This window comes from Anomaloglossus baeobatrachus, chromosome 11 (assembly GCF_048569485.1).
Source record: "Anomaloglossus baeobatrachus isolate aAnoBae1 chromosome 11, aAnoBae1.hap1, whole genome shotgun sequence".
NCBI lineage: Eukaryota > Metazoa > Chordata > Amphibia > Anura > Aromobatidae > Anomaloglossus > Anomaloglossus baeobatrachus.
In genome coordinates, this window is record NC_134363.1 from 188,276,778 (window position 1) to 188,298,153 (window position 21,376).

The following is a 21,376-nucleotide window of genomic DNA, read 5'->3' on the forward strand; positions in this document are numbered from 1 at the left end:
CGAGCCCCCCACTAACACTGCTGTACAGAACGTCAGTCTCTATGAATTCTGCATATCATACTCCAGCGAGCCCCCCACTAACACTGCTGTACAGAACGTCAGTCTCTATGAATCTGGCATATCGTACTCCAGCGAGCCCCCCACTAACACTGCTGTACAGAACGTCAGTCTCTATGAATCCGGCATATCATACTCCAGCGAGCCCCCCACTAACACTGCTGTAGGGAACGTCAGTCTCTATGAATTCTGCATATCATACTCCAGCGAGCCCCCCACTAACACTGCTGTACAGAACGTCAGTCTCTATGAATCCGGCATATTGTACTCCAGCGAGCCCCCCACTAACACTGCTGCACAGAACGTCAGTCTCTATGAATCCGGCATATTGTACTCCAGCGAGCCCCCCACTAACACTGCTGTACAGAACGTCAGTCTCTATGAATCCGGCATATCGTACTCCAGCGAGCCCCCCACTAACACTGCTGTACAGAACGTCAGTCTCTATGAATCCGGCATATCGTACTCCAGCGAGCCCCCCACTAACACTGCTGTACAGAACGTCAGTCTCTATGAATCCGGCATATCATACTCCAGCGAGCCCCCCACTAACACTGCTGTACAGAACGTCAGTCTCTATGAATCCGGCATATTGTACTCCAGCGAGCCCCCCACTAACACTGCTGTACAGAACGTCAGTCTCTATGAATCCGGCATATCATACTCCAGCGAGCCCCCCACTAACACTGCTGCACAGAACGTCAGTCTCTATGAATTCTGCATATCATACTCCAGCGAGCCCCCCACTAACACTGCTGTACAGAACGTCAGTCTCTATGAATTCCGCATATCGTACTCCAGCGAGCCCCCCACTAACACTGCTGTACAGAACGTCAGTCTCTATGAATCTGGCATATCATACTCCAGCGAGCCCCCCACTAACACTGCTGTACAGAACGTCAGTCTCTATGAATCCGGCATATCGTACTCCAGCGAGCCCCCCACTAACACTGCTGTACAGAACGTCAGTCTCTATGAATCCGGCATATTGTACTCCAGCGAGCCCACCACTAACACTGCTGTACAGAACGTCAGTCTCTATGAATCTGGCATATCATACTCCAGCGAGCCCCCCACTAACACTGCTGTACAGAACGTCAGTCTCTATGAATTCCGCATATCGTACTCCAGCGAGCCCCCCACTAACACTGCTGTACAGAACGTCAGTCTCTATGAATCCAGCATATCGTACTCCAGCGAGCCCCCCACTAACACTGCTGTACAGAACGTCAGTCTCTATGAATCCGGCATATCATACTCCAGCGAGCCCCCCACTAACACTGCTGCACAGAACGTCAGTCTCTATGAATTCTGCATATCATACTCCAGCGAGCCCCCCACTAACACTGCTGTACAGAACGTCAGTCTCTATGAATTCTGCATATTGTACTCCAGCGAGCCCCCCACTAACACTGCTGTACAGAACGTCAGTCTCTATGAATTCTGCATATTGTACTCCAGCGAGCCCCCCACTAACACTGCTGTACAGAACGTCAGTCTCTATGAATCCGGCATATCGTACTCCAGCGAGCCCCCCACTAACACTGCTGTACAGAACGTCAGTCTCTATGAATTCTGCATATTGTACTCCAGCGAGCCCCCCACTAACACTGCTGTACAGAACGTCAGTCTCTATGAATCCGGCATATCATACTCCAGCGAGCCCCCCACTAACACTGCTGTACAGAACGTCAGTCTCTATGAATTCAGCATATCGTACTCCAGCGAGCCCCCCACTAACACTGCTGCACAGAACGTCAGTCTCTATGAATCCGGCATATTGTACTCCAGCGAGCCCCCCACTAACACTGCTGTACAGAACGTCAGTCTCTATGAATCTGGCATATTGTACTCCAGCGAGCCCCCCACTAACACTGCTGTACAGAACGTCAGTCTCTATGAATCCGGCATATCATACTGCAGCGAGCCCCCCACTAACACTGCTGCACAGAACGTCAGTCTCTATGAATTCTGCATATCATACTCCAGCGAGCCCCCCACTAACACTGCTGTACAGAACGTCAGTCTCTATGAATTCCGCATATCGTACTCCAGCGAGCCCCCCACTAACACTGCTGTACAGAACGTCAGTCTCTATGAATCCGGCATATTGTACTCCAGCGAGCCCCCCACTAACACTGCTGTACAGAACGTCAGTCTCTATGAATCCGGCATATTGTACTCCAGCGAGCCCCCCACTAACACTGCTGCACAGAACGTCAGTCTCTATGAATTCTGCATATCATACTCCAGCGAGCCCCCCACTAACACTGCTGTACAGAACGTCAGTCTCTATGAATTCAGCATATCGTACTCCAGCGAGCCCCCCACTAACACTGCTGCACAGAACGTCAGTCTCTATGAATCCGGCATATTGTACTCCAGCGAGCCCCCCACTAACACTGCTGTACAGAACGTCAGTCTCTATGAATCCGGCATATCATACTCCAGCGAGCCCCCCACTAACACTGCTGCACAGAACGTCAGTCTCTATGAATTCTGCATATCATACTCCAGCGAGCCCCCCACTAACACTGCTGTACAGAACGTCAGTCTCTATGAATTCCGCATATCGTACTCCAGCGAGCCCCCCACTAACACTGCTGTACAGAACGTCAGTCTCTATGAATCCGGCATATCATACTCCAGCGAGCCCCCCACTAACACTGCTGTACAGAACGTCAGTCTCTATGAATCCGGCATATCGTACTCCAGCGAGCCCCCCACTAACACTGCTGTACAGAACGTCAGTCTCTATGAATTCTGCATATTGTACTCCAGCGAGCCCCCCACTAACACTGCTGTACAGAACGTCAGTCTCTATGAATCCGGCATATTATACTCCAGCGAGCCCCCCACTAACACTGCTGTACAGAACGTCAGTCTCTATGAATCCGGCATATTGTACTCCAGCGAGCCCCCCACTAACACTGCTGTACAGAACGTCAGTCTCTATGAATCCGGCATATTGTACTCCAGCGAGCCCCCCACTAACACTGCTGTACAGAACGTCAGTCTCTATGAATTCTGCATATTGTACTCCAGCGAGCCCCCCACTAACACTGCTGTACAGAACGTCAGTCTCTATGAATTCTGCATATTGTACTCCAGCGAGCCCCCCACTAACACTGCTGTACAGAACGTCAGTCTCTATGAATCCGGCATATCGTACTCCAGCGAGCCCCCCACTAACACTGCTGTACAGAACGTCAGTCTCTATGAATCCGGCATATTGTACTCCAGCGAGCCCCCCACTAACACTGCTGTACAGAACGTCAGTCTCTATGAATTCTGCATATTGTACTCCAGCGAGCCCCCCACTAACACTGCTGTACAGAACGTCAGTCTCTATGAATCCGGCATATCATACTCCAGCAAGCCCCCCACTAACACTGCTGTACAGAACGTCAGTCTCTATGAATTCAGCATATCGTACTCCAGCGAGCCCCCCACTAACACTGCTGCACAGAACGTCAGTCTCTATGAATCCGGCATATTGTACTCCAGCGAGCCCCCCACTAACACTGCTGTACAGAACGTCAGTCTCTATGAATCCGGCATATCATACTCCAGCGAGCCCCCCACTAACACTGCTGTACAGAACGTCAGTCTCTATGAATCCGGCATATTGTACTACAGCGAGCCCCCCACTAACACTGCTGTACAGAACGTCAGTCTCTATGAATTCAGCATATCGTACTCCAGCGAGCCCCCCACTAACACTGCTGTACAGAACATCACTCTCTATGAATCCGGCATATTGTACTCCAGCGAGCCCCCCACTAACACTGCTGTACAGAACGTCAGTCTCTATGAATTCAGCATATTGTACTCCAGCGAGCCCCCCACTAACACTGCTGTACAGAACGTCAGTCTCTATGAATTCAGCATATCGTACTCCAGCGAGCCCCCCACTAACACTGCTGTACAGAACGTCAGTCTCTATGAATCCGGCATATTGTACTCCAGCGAGCCCCCCACTAACACTGCTGTACAGAACGTCAGTCTCTATGAATCCGGCATATCATACTCCAGCGAGCCCCCCACTAACACTGCTGTACAGAACGTCACTCTCTATGAATTCAGCATATCGTACTCCAGCGAGCCCCCCACTAACACTCCTGCACAGAACGTCAGTCTCTATGAATTCTGCATATTGTACTCCAGCGAGCCCCCCACTAACACTGCTGTACAGAACGTCAGTCTCTATGAATTCTGCATATTGTACTCCAGCGAGCCCCCCACTAACACTGCTGTACAGAACGTCAGTCTCTATGAATTCTGCATATTGTACTCCAGCGAGCCCCCCACTAACACTGCTGTACAGAACGTCAGTCTCTATGAATTCTGCATATTGTACTCCAGCGAGCCCCCCACTAACACTGCTGTACAGAACGTCAGTCTCTATGAATTCTGCATATCGTACTCCAGCGAGCCCCCCACTAACACTGCTGTACAGAACGTCAGTCTCTATGAATTCTGCATATCGTACTCCAGCGAGCCCCCCACTAACACTGCTGTACAGAACGTCAGTCTCTATGAATTCTGCATATCGTACTCCAGCGAGCCCCCCACTAACACTGCTGCACAGAACGTCAGTCTCTATGAATTCTGCATATTGTACTCCAGCGAGCCCCCCACTAACACTGCTGTAGGGAACGTCAGTCTCTATGAATTTGGCATATTGTACTCCAGCGAGCCCCCCACTAACACTGCTGTACAGAACGTCAGTCTCTATGAATCCGGCATATTGTACTACAGCGAGCCCCCCACTAACACTGCTGTACAGAACGTCAGTCTCTATGAATTCAGCATATCGTACTCCAGCGAGCCCCCCACTAACACTGCTGTACAGAACGTCACTCTCTATGAATCCGGCATATTGTACTCCAGCGAGCCCCCCACTAACACTGCTGTACAGAACGTCAGTCTCTATGAATTCAGCATATTGTACTCCAGCGAGCCCCCCACTAACACTGCTGTACAGAACGTCAGTCTCTATGAATTCAGCATATCGTACTCCAGCGAGCCCCCCACTAACACTGCTGTACAGAACGTCAGTCTCTATGAATCCGGCATATTGTACTCCAGCGAGCCCCCCACTAACACTGCTGTACAGAACGTCAGTCTCTATGAATCCGGCATATCATACTCCAGCGAGCCCCCCACTAACACTGCTGTACAGAACGTCAGTCTCTATGAATTCAGCATATCGTACTCCAGCGAGCCCCCCACTAACACTGCTGCACAGAACGTCAGTCTCTATGAATCCGGCATATTGTACTCCAGCGAGCCCCCCACTAACACTGCTGTACAGAACGTCAGTCTCTATGAATCTGGCATATTGTACTCCAGCGAGCCCCCCACTAACACTGCTGTACAGAACGTCAGTCTCTATGAATCCGGCATATCATACTGCAGCGAGCCCCCCACTAACACTGCTGCACAGAACGTCAGTCTCTATGAATTCTGCATATCATACTCCAGCGAGCCCCCCACTAACACTGCTGTACAGAACGTCAGTCTCTATGAATTCCGCATATCGTACTCCAGCGAGCCCCCCACTAACACTGCTGTACAGAACGTCAGTCTCTATGAATCCGGCATATTGTACTCCAGCGAGCCCCCCACTAACACTGCTGTACAGAACGTCAGTCTCTATGAATCCGGCATATTGTACTCCAGCGAGCCCCCCACTAACACTGCTGCACAGAACGTCAGTCTCTATGAATTCTGCATATCATACTCCAGCGAGCCCCCCACTAACACTGCTGTACAGAACGTCAGTCTCTATGAATTCAGCATATCGTACTCCAGCGAGCCCCCCACTAACACTGCTGCACAGAACGTCAGTCTCTATGAATCCGGCATATTGTACTCCAGCGAGCCCCCCACTAACACTGCTGTACAGAACGTCAGTCTCTATGAATCCGGCATATCATACTCCAGCGAGCCCCCCACTAACACTGCTGCACAGAACGTCAGTCTCTATGAATTCTGCATATCATACTCCAGCGAGCCCCCCACTAACACTGCTGTACAGAACGTCAGTCTCTATGAATTCCGCATATCGTACTCCAGCGAGCCCCCCACTAACACTGCTGTACAGAACGTCAGTCTCTATGAATCCGGCATATCATACTCCAGCGAGCCCCCCACTAACACTGCTGTACAGAACGTCAGTCTCTATGAATCCGGCATATCGTACTCCAGCGAGCCCCCCACTAACACTGCTGTACAGAACGTCAGTCTCTATGAATTCTGCATATTGTACTCCAGCGAGCCCCCCACTAACACTGCTGTACAGAACGTCAGTCTCTATGAATCCGGCATATTATACTCCAGCGAGCCCCCCACTAACACTGCTGTACAGAACGTCAGTCTCTATGAATCCGGCATATTGTACTCCAGCGAGCCCCCCACTAACACTGCTGTACAGAACGTCAGTCTCTATGAATCCGGCATATTGTACTCCAGCGAGCCCCCCACTAACACTGCTGTACAGAACGTCAGTCTCTATGAATTCTGCATATTGTACTCCAGCGAGCCCCCCACTAACACTGCTGTACAGAACGTCAGTCTCTATGAATTCTGCATATTGTACTCCAGCGAGCCCCCCACTAACACTGCTGTACAGAACGTCAGTCTCTATGAATCCGGCATATCGTACTCCAGCGAGCCCCCCACTAACACTGCTGTACAGAACGTCAGTCTCTATGAATCCGGCATATTGTACTCCAGCGAGCCCCCCACTAACACTGCTGTACAGAACGTCAGTCTCTATGAATTCTGCATATTGTACTCCAGCGAGCCCCCCACTAACACTGCTGTACAGAACGTCAGTCTCTATGAATCCGGCATATCATACTCCAGCAAGCCCCCCACTAACACTGCTGTACAGAACGTCAGTCTCTATGAATTCTGCATATTGTACTCCAGCGAGCCCCCCACTAACACTGCTGTACAGAACGTCAGTCTCTATGAATCCGGCATATTGTACTACAGCGAGCCCCCCACTAACACTGCTGTACAGAACGTCAGTCTCTATGAATTCAGCATATCGTACTCCAGCGAGCCCCCCACTAACACTGCTGTACAGAACGTCACTCTCTATGAATCCGGCATATTGTACTCCAGCGAGCCCCCCACTAACACTGCTGTACAGAACGTCAGTCTCTATGAATTCAGCATATTGTACTCCAGCGAGCCCCCCACTAACACTGCTGTACAGAACGTCAGTCTCTATGAATTCAGCATATCGTACTCCAGCGAGCCCCCCACTAACACTGCTGTACAGAACGTCAGTCTCTATGAATCCGGCATATTGTACTCCAGCGAGCCCCCCACTAACACTGCTGTACAGAACGTCAGTCTCTATGAATCCGGCATATCATACTCCAGCGAGCCCCCCACTAACACTGCTGTACAGAACGTCACTCTCTATGAATTCAGCATATCGTACTCCAGCGAGCCCCCCACTAACACTCCTGCACAGAACGTCAGTCTCTATGAATTCTGCATATTGTACTCCAGCGAGCCCCCCACTAACACTGCTGTACAGAACGTCAGTCTCTATGAATTCTGCATATTGTACTCCCGCGAGCCCCCCACTAACACTGCTGTACAGAACGTCAGTCTCTATGAATTCTGCATATTGTACTCCAGCGAGCCCCCCACTAACACTGCTGTACAGAACGTCAGTCTCTATGAATTCTGCATATCGTACTCCAGCGAGCCCCCCACTAACACTGCTGTACAGAACGTCAGTCTCTATGAATTCTGCATATCGTACTCCAGCGAGCCCCCCACTAACACTGCTGCACAGAACGTCAGTCTCTATGAATTCTGCATATTGTACTCCAGCGAGCCCCCCACTAACACTGCTGTAGGGAACGTCAGTCTCTATGAATTTGGCATATTGTACTCCAGCGAGCCCCCCACTAACACTGCTGTACAGAACGTCAGTCTCTATGAATCCGGCATATCGTACTCCAGCGAGCCCCCCACTAACACTGCTGCACAGAACGTCAGTCTCTATGAATTCTGCATATTGTACTCCAGCGAGCCCCCCACTAACACTGCTGTACAGAACGTCAGTCTCTATGAATTCTGCATATTGTACTCCAGCGAGCCCCCCACTAACACTGCTGTAGGGAACGTCAGTCTCTATGAATTTGGCATATTGTACTCCAGCGAGCCCCCCACTAACACTGCTGTAGGGAACGTCAGTCTCTATGAATTTGGCATATTGTACTCCAGCGAGCCCACCACTAACACTGCTGTACAGAACGTCAGTCTCTATGAATCCGGCATATCGTACTCCAGCGAGCCCCCCACTAACACTGCTGTAGGGAACGTCAGTCTCTATGAATTCTGCATATCGTACTCCAGCGAGCCCCCCACTAACACTGCTGTACAGAACGTCAGTCTCTATGAATTCAGCATATCGTACTCCAGCGAGCCCCCCACTAACACTGCTGTACAGAACGTCAGTCTCTATGAATCCGGCATATTGTACTACAGCGAGCCCCCCACTAACACTGCTGTAGGGAACGTCAGTCTCTATGAATTCAGCATATCGTACTCCAGCGAGCCCCCCACTAACACTGCTGTACAGAACGTCAGTCTCTATGAATTCTGCATATTATACTCCAGCGAGCCCCCCACTAACACTGCTGTACAGAACGTCAGTCTCTATGAATCCGGCATATTGTACTCCAGCGAGCCCCCCACTAACACTGCTGTACAGAACGTCAGTCTCTATGAATTCTGCATATCGTACTCCAGCGAGCCCCCCACTAACACTGCTGTACAGAACGTCAGTCTCTATGAATTCAGCATATTGTACTCCAGCGAGCCCCCCACTAACACTGCTGTACAGAACGTCAGTCTCTATGAATTCAGCATATCGTACTCCAGCGAGCCCCCCACTAACACTGCTGTACAGAACGTCAGTCTCTATGAATCCGGCATATTGTACTCCAGCGAGCCCCCCACTAACACCGCTGTACAGAACGTCAGTCTCTATGAATTCAGCATATTGTACTCCAGCGAGCCCCCCACTAACACTCCTGCACAGAACGTCAGTCTCTATGAATTCTGCATATTGTACTCCAGCGAGCCCCCCACTAACACTGCTGTACAGAATGTCAGTCTCTATGAATTCTGCATATTGTACTCCAGCGAGCCCCCCACTAACACTGCTGTACAGAACGTCAGTCTCTATGAATTCTGCATATTGTACTCCAGCGAGCCCCCCACTAACACTGCTGTACAGAACGTCAGTCTCTATGAATTCTGCATATTGTACTCCAGCGAGCCCCCCACTAACACTGCTGTACAGAACGTCAGTCTCTATGAATTCTGCATATCGTACTCCAGCGAGCCCCCCACTAACACTGCTGTACAGAACGTCAGTCTCTATGAATTCTGCATATCGTACTCCAGCGAGCCCCCCACTAACACTGCTGTACAGAACGTCAGTCTCTATGAATTCTGCATATCGTACTCCAGCGAGCCCCCCACTAACACTGCTGTACAGAACGTCAGTCTCTATGAATCCGGCATATCATACTCCAGCGAGCCCCCCACTAACACTGCTGCACAGAACGTCAGTCTCTATGAATCCGGCATATTGTACTCCAGCGAGCCCCCCACTAACACTGCTGCACAGAACGTCAGTCTCTATGAATTCTGCATATTGTACTCCAGCGAGCCCCCCACTAACACTGCTGTACAGAACGTCAGTCTCTATGAATTCTGCATATCGTACTCCAGCGAGCCCCCCACTAACACTGCTGTACAGAACGTCAGTCTCTATGAATTCTGCATATCGTACTCCAGCGAGCCCCCCACTAACACTGCTGCACAGAACGTCAGTCTCTATGAATTCTGCATATTGTACTCCAGCGAGCCCCCCACTAACACTGCTGTAGGGAACGTCAGTCTCTATGAATTTGGCATATTGTACTCCAGCGAGCCCCCCACTAACACTGCTGTACAGAACGTCAGTCTCTATGAATCCGGCATATTGTACTACAGCGAGCCCCCCACTAACACTGCTGTACAGAACGTCAGTCTCTATGAATTCAGCATATCGTACTCCAGCGAGCCCCCCACTAACACTGCTGTACAGAACGTCACTCTCTATGAATCCGGCATATTGTACTCCAGCGAGCCCCCCACTAACACTGCTGTACAGAACGTCAGTCTCTATGAATTCAGCATATTGTACTCCAGCGAGCCCCCCACTAACACTGCTGTACAGAACGTCAGTCTCTATGAATTCAGCATATCGTACTCCAGCGAGCCCCCCACTAACACTGCTGTACAGAACGTCAGTCTCTATGAATCCGGCATATTGTACTCCAGCGAGCCCCCCACTAACACTGCTGTACAGAACGTCAGTCTCTATGAATCCGGCATATCATACTCCAGCGAGCCCCCCACTAACACTGCTGTACAGAACGTCAGTCTCTATGAATTCAGCATATCGTACTCCAGCGAGCCCCCCACTAACACTGCTGCACAGAACGTCAGTCTCTATGAATCCGGCATATTGTACTCCAGCGAGCCCCCCACTAACACTGCTGTACAGAACGTCAGTCTCTATGAATCTGGCATATTGTACTCCAGCGAGCCCCCCACTAACACTGCTGTACAGAACGTCAGTCTCTATGAATCCGGCATATCATACTGCAGCGAGCCCCCCACTAACACTGCTGCACAGAACGTCAGTCTCTATGAATTCTGCATATCATACTCCAGCGAGCCCCCCACTAACACTGCTGTACAGAACGTCAGTCTCTATGAATTCCGCATATCGTACTCCAGCGAGCCCCCCACTAACACTGCTGTACAGAACGTCAGTCTCTATGAATCCGGCATATTGTACTCCAGCGAGCCCCCCACTAACACTGCTGTACAGAACGTCAGTCTATGAATCCGGCATATTGTACTCCAGCGAGCCCCCCACTAACACTGCTGCACAGAACGTCAGTCTCTATGAATTCTGCATATCATACTCCAGCGAGCCCCCCACTAACACTGCTGTACAGAACGTCAGTCTCTATGAATTCAGCATATCGTACTCCAGCGAGCCCCCCACTAACACTGCTGCACAGAACGTCAGTCTCTATGAATCCGGCATATTGTACTCCAGCGAGCCCCCCACTAACACTGCTGTACAGAACGTCAGTCTCTATGAATCCGGCATATCATACTCCAGCGAGCCCCCCACTAACACTGCTGCACAGAACGTCAGTCTCTATGAATTCTGCATATCATACTCCAGCGAGCCCCCCACTAACACTGCTGTACAGAACGTCAGTCTCTATGAATTCCGCATATCGTACTCCAGCGAGCCCCCCACTAACACTGCTGTACAGAACGTCAGTCTCTATGAATCCGGCATATCATACTCCAGCGAGCCCCCCACTAACACTGCTGTACAGAACGTCAGTCTCTATGAATCCGGCATATCGTACTCCAGCGAGCCCCCCACTAACACTGCTGTACAGAACGTCAGTCTCTATGAATTCTGCATATTGTACTCCAGCGAGCCCCCCACTAACACTGCTGTACAGAACGTCAGTCTCTATGAATCCGGCATATTATACTCCAGCGAGCCCCCCACTAACACTGCTGTACAGAACGTCAGTCTCTATGAATCCGGCATATTGTACTCCAGCGAGCCCCCCACTAACACTGCTGTACAGAACGTCAGTCTCTATGAATCCGGCATATTGTACTCCAGCGAGCCCCCCACTAACACTGCTGTACAGAACGTCAGTCTCTATGAATTCTGCATATTGTACTCCAGCGAGCCCCCCACTAACACTGCTGTACAGAACGTCAGTCTCTATGAATTCTGCATATTGTACTCCAGCGAGCCCCCCACTAACACTGCTGTACAGAACGTCAGTCTCTATGAATCCGGCATATCGTACTCCAGCGAGCCCCCCACTAACACTGCTGTACAGAACGTCAGTCTCTATGAATCCGGCATATTGTACTCCAGCGAGCCCCCCACTAACACTGCTGTACAGAACGTCAGTCTCTATGAATTCTGCATATTGTACTCCAGCGAGCCCCCCACTAACACTGCTGTACAGAACGTCAGTCTCTATGAATCCGGCATATCATACTCCAGCGAGCCCCCCACTAACACTGCTGTACAGAACGTCAGTCTCTATGAATCCGGCATATCGTACTCCAGCGAGCCCCCCACTAACACTGCTGTACAGAACGTCAGTCTCTATGAATTCTGCATATTGTACTCCAGCGAGCCCCCCACTAACACTGCTGTACAGAACGTCAGTCTCTATGAATCCGGCATATTGTACTACAGCGAGCCCCCCACTAACACTGCTGTACAGAACGTCAGTCTCTATGAATTCAGCATATCGTACTCCAGCGAGCCCCCCACTAACACTGCTGTACAGAACGTCACTCTCTATGAATCCGGCATATTGTACTCCAGCGAGCCCCCCACTAACACTGCTGTACAGAACGTCAGTCTCTATGAATTCAGCATATTGTACTCCAGCGAGCCCCCCACTAACACTGCTGTACAGAACGTCAGTCTCTATGAATTCAGCATATCGTACTCCAGCGAGCCCCCCACTAACACTGCTGTACAGAACGTCAGTCTCTATGAATCCGGCATATTGTACTCCAGCGAGCCCCCCACTAACACTGCTGTACAGAACGTCAGTCTCTATGAATCCGGCATATCATACTCCAGCGAGCCCCCCACTAACACTGCTGTACAGAACGTCACTCTCTATGAATTCAGCATATCGTACTCCAGCGAGCCCCCCACTAACACTCCTGCACAGAACGTCAGTCTCTATGAATTCTGCATATTGTACTCCAGCGAGCCCCCCACTAACACTGCTGTACAGAACGTCAGTCTCTATGAATTCTGCATATTGTACTCCAGCGAGCCCCCCACTAACACTGCTGTACAGAACGTCAGTCTCTATGAATTCTGCATATTGTACTCCCGCGAGCCCCCCACTAACACTGCTGTACAGAACGTCAGTCTCTATGAATTCTGCATATTGTACTCCAGCGAGCCCCCCACTAACACTGCTGTACAGAACGTCAGTCTCTATGAATTCTGCATATCGTACTCCAGCGAGCCCCCCACTAACACTGCTGTACAGAACGTCAGTCTCTATGAATTCTGCATATCGTACTCCAGCGAGCCCCCCACTAACACTGCTGTACAGAACGTCAGTCTCTATGAATTCTGCATATCGTACTCCAGCGAGCCCCCCACTAACACTGCTGCACAGAACGTCAGTCTCTATGAATTCTGCATATTGTACTCCAGCGAGCCCCCCACTAACACTGCTGTAGGGAACGTCAGTCTCTATGAATTTGGCATATTGTACTCCAGCGAGCCCCCCACTAACACTGCTGTACAGAACGTCAGTCTCTATGAATCCGGCATATCGTACTCCAGCGAGCCCCCCACTAACACTGCTGCACAGAACGTCAGTCTCTATGAATTCTGCATATTGTACTCCAGCGAGCCCCCCACTAACACTGCTGTACAGAACGTCAGTCTCTATGAATTCTGCATATTGTACTCCAGCGAGCCCCCCACTAACACTGCTGTAGGGAACGTCAGTCTCTATGAATTTGGCATATTGTACTCCAGCGAGCCCACCACTAACACTGCTGTACAGAACGTCAGTCTCTATGAATCCGGCATATCGTACTCCAGCGAGCCCCCCACTAACACTGCTGTAGGGAACGTCAGTCTCTATGAATTCTGCATATCGTACTCCAGCGAGCCGCCCACTAACACTGCTGTACAGAACGTCAGTCTCTATGAATTCAGCATATCGTACTCCAGCGAGCCCCCCACTAACACTGCTGTACAGAACGTCAGTCTCTATGAATCCGGCATATTGTACTACAGCGAGCCCCCCACTAACACTGCTGTAGGGAACGTCAGTCTCTATGAATTCAGCATATCGTACTCCAGCGAGCCCCCCACTAACACTGCTGTACAGAACGTCAGTCTCTATGAATTCTGCATATTATACTCCAGCGAGCCCCCCACTAACACTGCTGTACAGAACGTCAGTCTCTATGAATCCGGCATATTGTACTCCAGCGAGCCCCCCACTAACACTGCTGTACAGAACGTCAGTCTCTATGAATTCTGCATATCGTACTCCAGCGAGCCCCCCACTAACACTGCTGTACAGAACGTCAGTCTCTATGAATTCAGCATATTGTACTCCAGCGAGCCCCCCACTAACACTGCTGTACAGAACGTCAGTCTCTATGAATTCAGCATATCGTACTCCAGCGAGCCCCCCACTAACACTGCTGTACAGAACGTCAGTCTCTATGAATCCGGCATATTGTACTCCAGCGAGCCCCCCACTAACACCGCTGTACAGAACGTCAGTCTCTATGAATTCAGCATATTGTACTCCAGCGAGCCCCCCACTAACACTCCTGCACAGAACGTCAGTCTCTATGAATTCTGCATATTGTACTCCAGCGAGCCCCCCACTAACACTGCTGTACAGAATGTCAGTCTCTATGAATTCTGCATATTGTACTCCAGCGAGCCCCCCACTAACACTGCTGTACAGAACGTCAGTCTCTATGAATTCTGCATATTGTACTCCAGCGAGCCCCCCACTAACACTGCTGTACAGAACGTCAGTCTCTATGAATTCTGCATATTGTACTCCAGCGAGCCCCCCACTAACACTGCTGTACAGAACGTCAGTCTCTATGAATTCTGCATATCGTACTCCAGCGAGCCCCCCACTAACACTGCTGTACAGAACGTCAGTCTCTATGAATTCTGCATATCGTACTCCAGCGAGCCCCCCACTAACACTGCTGTACAGAACGTCAGTCTCTATGAATTCTGCATATCGTACTCCAGCGAGCCCCCCACTAACACTGCTGTACAGAACGTCAGTCTCTATGAATCCGGCATATCATACTCCAGCGAGCCCCCCACTAACACTGCTGCACAGAACGTCAGTCTCTATGAATCCGGCATATTGTACTCCAGCGAGCCCCCCACTAACACTGCTGCACAGAACGTCAGTCTCTATGAATTCTGCATATTGTACTCCAGCGAGCCCCCCACTAACACTGCTGTAGGGAACGTCAGTCTCTATGAATTTGGCATATTGTACTCCAGCGAGCCCCCCACTAACACTGCTGCACAGAACGTCAGTCTCTATGAATTCTGCATATTGTACTCCAGCGAGCCCCCCACTAACACTGCTGTACAGAACGTCAGTCTCTATGAATTCTGCATATTGTACTCCAGCGAGCCCCCCACTAACACTGCTGTAGGGAACGTCAGTCTCTATGAATTTGGCATATTGTACTCCAGCGAGCCCACCACTAACACTGCTGCACAGAACGTCAGTCTCTATGAATTCTGCATATCATACTCCAGCGAGCCCCCCACTAACACTGCTGTAGGGAACGTCAGTCTCTATGAATTTGGCATATTGTACTCCAGCGAGCCCCCCACTAACACTGCTGCACAGAACGTCAGTCTCTATGAATTTGGCATATTGTACTCCAGCGAGCCCCCCACTAACACTGCTGTACAGAACGTCAGTCTCTATGAATTCTGCATATTGTACTCCAGCGAGCCCCCCACTAACACTGCTGTACAGAACGTCAGTCTCTATGAATCCGGCATATCATACTCCAGCGAGCCCCCCACTAACACTGCTGCACAGAACGTCAGTCTCTATGAATTCTGCATATCGTACTCCAGCGAGCCCCCCACTAACACTGCTGTACAGAACGTCAGTCTTAATGAATCAGCCCCATTGACTTCTCCAGCGAAATGACTGCTTTCCTTAGATGCATAAGTCGGTCCCCCGGTAATCCAACATTCACCATTTTTGCAGTGTGCCCCTGAATTGTGCAATAGTCACATTATACAGATTGAGAAGTGTGAAGATAGAAGGTAGCAGTTTAGCCCCGATCGACCTAACGTTGCACGTCAGCTGCGCGGCGTCACATAGACGCTGACATTTCTACCACCCGGAGCTCTTTTTTTGCAGTTCGTGATTTTCATGCCCATAAATCAGACTTTCTCCAGAAACAAAGTTTCACAGTATAAAATATAACCTTCCACTTAATTAAGGTGTTTATTTTGTAAATGACTCCCCCCTGTTTTATTACACTTTGGCATATTGACTAATTGACCTCGTTGGTCATTGCTGGGGTCCGATGTCCTGAGGCACAATGGTGGGTGGGATACAGCTGCTGTGCACCTGGGGCACGGTTAGAAAGCGCAGTGCAGTAAATGAAGCAGACCATACATCATCACACACAGCCCTTTAAATGAGTCACTATTATCTCGCCCTGACAATGGCTGCTTGTCTATACCTTATATATGACCGCTCTGACGTATAGAGCGACACTGAGCGCATGAGACACCAGAGTGACGTCACTGAAGGCACACGAGGTAAAGGCTGTCTGCGGAGGAGGAATCAGTCTGCTTTTTGCCTGCAATATTCTATCATACCATTAAATACATGACTGTGTGGACGCCGCTGCTGCCCCTGTAATTACAAGCTACCCTTATTGTCAGAGCTGCCGACAGGAGGAACTTATGAGGAGCTTTCTGTGTGATAACATGTGCTAAAGAAAATGCCGGAAAGTAAAAATGCTGAAAAAACAGAATCCGTCATAGATTATTGTTATCAATTAACACAATGCAAAGTGAGTGAAACAAATAGAAATGTAAATCCTCTCAGAACCCGGGACTGACCTTTGCGTTTTTCTAGGTACACCTTTACAGTCAGGCATTTTGCAGAATAACAGGTGTATAAGCAACTGATCACATCAGATGACAATGATCATACTCACATGTAGGATCAAACAGACATTAACTGAAACAGAAACAGCTGTGTGGGAGGCTTACAATGGGTGAGGAACGGTCAAACTATGCCAAAAATCTGAGAATGTGAAGACAGATTCATGTCATACATATATATATATATATATATATATATGTATATATATATATATATATATATATAACGGCGAGACTGAGTGCAGCAGCAAGACACAAGGCAGTTATACTGCATCAGCGAGGTGTCCATGAGGCAAAGATTTCACAGCAGACCAGGGTTTCATGATGAGCTGGTCAAGCTCTATTGAAGAAGCACCAATGACTGGGCAATGTTAAAGACTGTAGACGATAACTTAGTGCAGCAGATAAAAGGCACAACAGGTTACTTCTTTTTGAAATTGAAAAACGTCCATCAGCTCCAAACTGGCCGCAAAGAGTGGGACCCAGTTACACCCATCTTATGTTTGGCTGGAGTCACACATCACATCACCCGGCGTGGCCACACACTCTCCTGACAGTAGCGGGTCAGCTGCATGTATTTCTATGCGGGTCAGCTGCATGTATTTCTATGCAGCTGAGATGCTCCTGTCAGGAGAGCTGCAGGCCGTGTCAGGTGATGTGATGCAAGACTTGCACAAGTCTCTCACAAGTGTGACTCTGGCCTTTGTAGAAGTATGGCTAGAAGTGGTCTTTATGAAAAAACTGTGCCAAAAAAACCCTTTTTACATGGAAACAAGGCCAAATGATTCAAGTATACACAGAAACATAGGAATCCAGGGTGCAGAAATGTCAGTAGGTGCTGGGACTGAAGAGTGAGAATGTGGAATATCTGGCTGCTACAGAAGCTGACTGTAGAAGAGTGGCACAATATGAGGGTCTGCAGGACCAACACAGCAGGGTCCGGCAGGTTTGCTGCTGCATTTCAGCGTATGGAGTGTGACATTTGGTTAGGATTAATGAGAAAACCAGGCAGATACTTCTTCATCATGTGATACCATCATGGAGGCATCTGATCAGCTTCAAAATTATTGTGCAGCTGGAAAACAACGGAGGACGATGGATACAGACGACAGAGGGTCACTGAATACTGAGGACGGCGGCTACAAATGGTCACCGAATACGGAGATCGGAGGCCACGGTGTCACCAAATACTGAGGAAGGAGGAGACGAATGGTCACCGAATACTGAGGATGGCGGCTACGAACGGTCACCAAATACGGAGAACGGAGGCGACGGGGGTCACCAAATACTGAGGAAGGAGGAGACGAACAGTAACCGAATACTAAGGATGACGGCTATGAACGGTCACCAAATACAGAGAACAGAGGCGACGGTGGTCACCAAATACGGAGAACGGAGGCGACGGGGGTCACTGAATACTGAGGAAGGAGGAGACGAACGGTCACGGAATACTGAGGAAGGAGGCGACGGGGGTCACTGAATACTGAGGATGGAGGGGACGGGCGGTCACTGAATACTGAGGAAGGAGGAGACGAACGGTCACTGAATACTGAGGAAGGAGGAGAAAAAACGGTCACCGAATACTGAGGAAGGAGGAGACGAACGGTCACTGAATACTGAGGAAGGAGGAGACGAACGGTCACCGAATACTGAGGAAGGAGGAGACGAACGGTCACTGAATACTGAGGAAGGAGGAGACGAACGGTCACCGAATACTGAGGAAGGAGGAGACGAACGGTCACCGAATACTGAGGACTGAGGAGACAGGTGGTCACTGAATACTGGGGAAGGAGGAGACGAACGGTCACCGAATACTGAGGACTGAGGAGACAGGTGGTCACTGAATACTGAGGATAGAGGAGATGGGCGGTCACTGAATACTGAGGACGGAGGAGACGGGCGGTCACTGAATACTGAGGACTGAGGAGACGGGAGGTCCCTGAATACTGAGGATAGAGGAGATGGGCGGTCACTGAATACTGAGGAAGGAGGAGACGGGCGGTCACTGAATACTGAGGATAGAGGAGATGGGCGGTCACTGAATACTGAGGATAGAGGAGATGGGCGGTCACTGAATACTGAGGATAGAGGAGATGGGCGGTCACTGAATACTGAGGAAGGAGGAGACGAACGGTCACTGAATACTGAGGAAGGAGGAGACGAACGGTCACCGAATACTGAGGAAGGAGGAGACGAACGGTCACTGAATACTGAGGAAGGAGGAGACGAACGGTCACCGAATACTGAGGAAGGAGGAGACGAACGGTCACCGAATACTGAGGACTGAGGAGACAGGTGGTCACTGAATACTGGGGAAGGAGGAGACGAACGGTCACCGAATACTGAGGACTGAGGAGACAGGTGGTCACTGAATACTGAGGATAGAGGAGATGGGCGGTCACTGAATACTGAGGACGGAGGAGACGGGCGGTCACTGAATACTGAGGACTGAGGAGACGGGAGGTCCCTGAATACTGAGGATAGAGGAGATGGGCGGTCACTGAATACTGAGGAAGGAGGAGACGGGCGGTCACTGAATACTGAGGATAGAGGAGATGGGCGGTCACTGAATACTGAGGATAGAGGAGATGGGCGGTCACTGAATACTGAGGATAGAGGAGATGGGCGGTCACTGAATACTGAGGATAGAGGAGATGGGCGGTCACTGAATACTGAAGGGTATTTACATCTCTTTTGTTCATTCACTTTGCATTTTGTTAACTGATACAAATAAACTTTCTATAATAGAAATGTCAATAGTTTACTTTGCAACATTGTTTCCACTTCTTCCAAAAATGTGAGTCTTTATATATCCTTTACTTATGTGTAGCTGAAAAAAAAAAATCCTATCACGGATGGAGCCATAAAACTAGTTGGAGACTTTGTGAAAACTGCAAGAAAATTACAATTATTAGAAGTAAGTAGCTCATACCTTCTAAGTCAATGTCTTGAGGTATACTGGACGGGCCAGACACTAATCAGTAGTGATACAGAAACAGAAATCTGATAAACCAAATCAAAGTATTCAATTAGGATTTGCTACAACAAAATTAAAATCTCTCATCTCCCTTTAAATGGAACCAGAAGAAGAGCGCATGAGGCAAATGTCATCACAGCCCAACAGTAAAATTGTGAACTGCAACATATTTTATTAAATTACATTTCCCATTTATGTGAATAAGGAGCAATGCCACGTATGAACACTAGGTGGCGCTGCAGTTCATTCTTCCAGTCTAAGAATCTGCTACTTTATAAGTAAAAGTGAGACGTTCTGCATCTTGAGGCGTCGTTCAGACGTCTGTGCGGCACGCACGTGTTGTATATAGGTGTTTTTTGTTATAGATATAAGACGTACCCATTATAACCTATGGAGCTACTCACATGTCCATTTCATTTTCTTCTGGCATAACGAATTAAATGGTCCAGGTCTATGGAAAACGTAAAGCAGATGGACGACATCCGCGTGCCGTCCGTGTTTAACACTGCTTAGAAATTGAATTGTCCATTCCTGAAAAACATTGATGACTGATGGTAAAAACGTGCAAACGGACCGTAGACTGATCCAAAGCGCTGGTGACATTGGTACCATTTTTCCACGTGTGAATGAGGCCTAATAGAGTGTCAGATTTTACTATGCAGACGTGGATTTTACAGGGGCTCAGTATCTATCACCGGGTGCTGTCAGTATTCTTATATGGATTTTACAGGGGCTCAGTATCTATCACCGGGTGCTGTCAGTATTCTTATATGGATTTTACAGGGGCTCAGTATCTATCACCGGGTGCTGTCAGTATTCTTATATGGATTTTACAGGGGCTCAGTATCTATCACCGGGTGCTGTCAGTATTCTTATATGGATTTTACAGGGGCTCAGTATCTATCACCGGGTGCTGTCAGTATTCTTATATGGATTTTACAGGGGCTCAGTATCTATCCCCGGGTGCTGTCAGTATTCTTATATGGATTTTACAGGGGCTCAGTATCTATCACCGGGTGCTGTCAGTATTCTTATATGGATTTTACAGGGGCTCAGTATCTATCCCCGGGTGCTGTCAGTATTCTTATATGGATTTTACAGGGGCTCAGTATCTATCACCGGGTGCTGTCAGTATTCTTATATGGATTTTACAGGGGCTCAGTATCTATCACCGGGTGCTGTCAGTATTCTTATATGGATTTTACAGGGGCTCAGTATCTATCACCGGGTGCTGTCAGTATTCTTATATGGATTTTACAGGGGCTCAGTATCTATCCCCGGGTGCTGTCAGTATTCTTATATGGATTTTACAGGGGCTCAGTATCTATCACCGGGTGCTGTCAGTATTCTTATATGGATTTTACAGGGGCTCAGTATCTATCACCGGGTGCTGTCAGTATTCTTATATGGATTTTACAGGGGCTCAGTATCTATCACCGGGTGCTGTCAGTATTCTTATATGGATTTTACAGGGGCTCAGTATCTATCACCGGGTGCTGTCAGTATTCTTA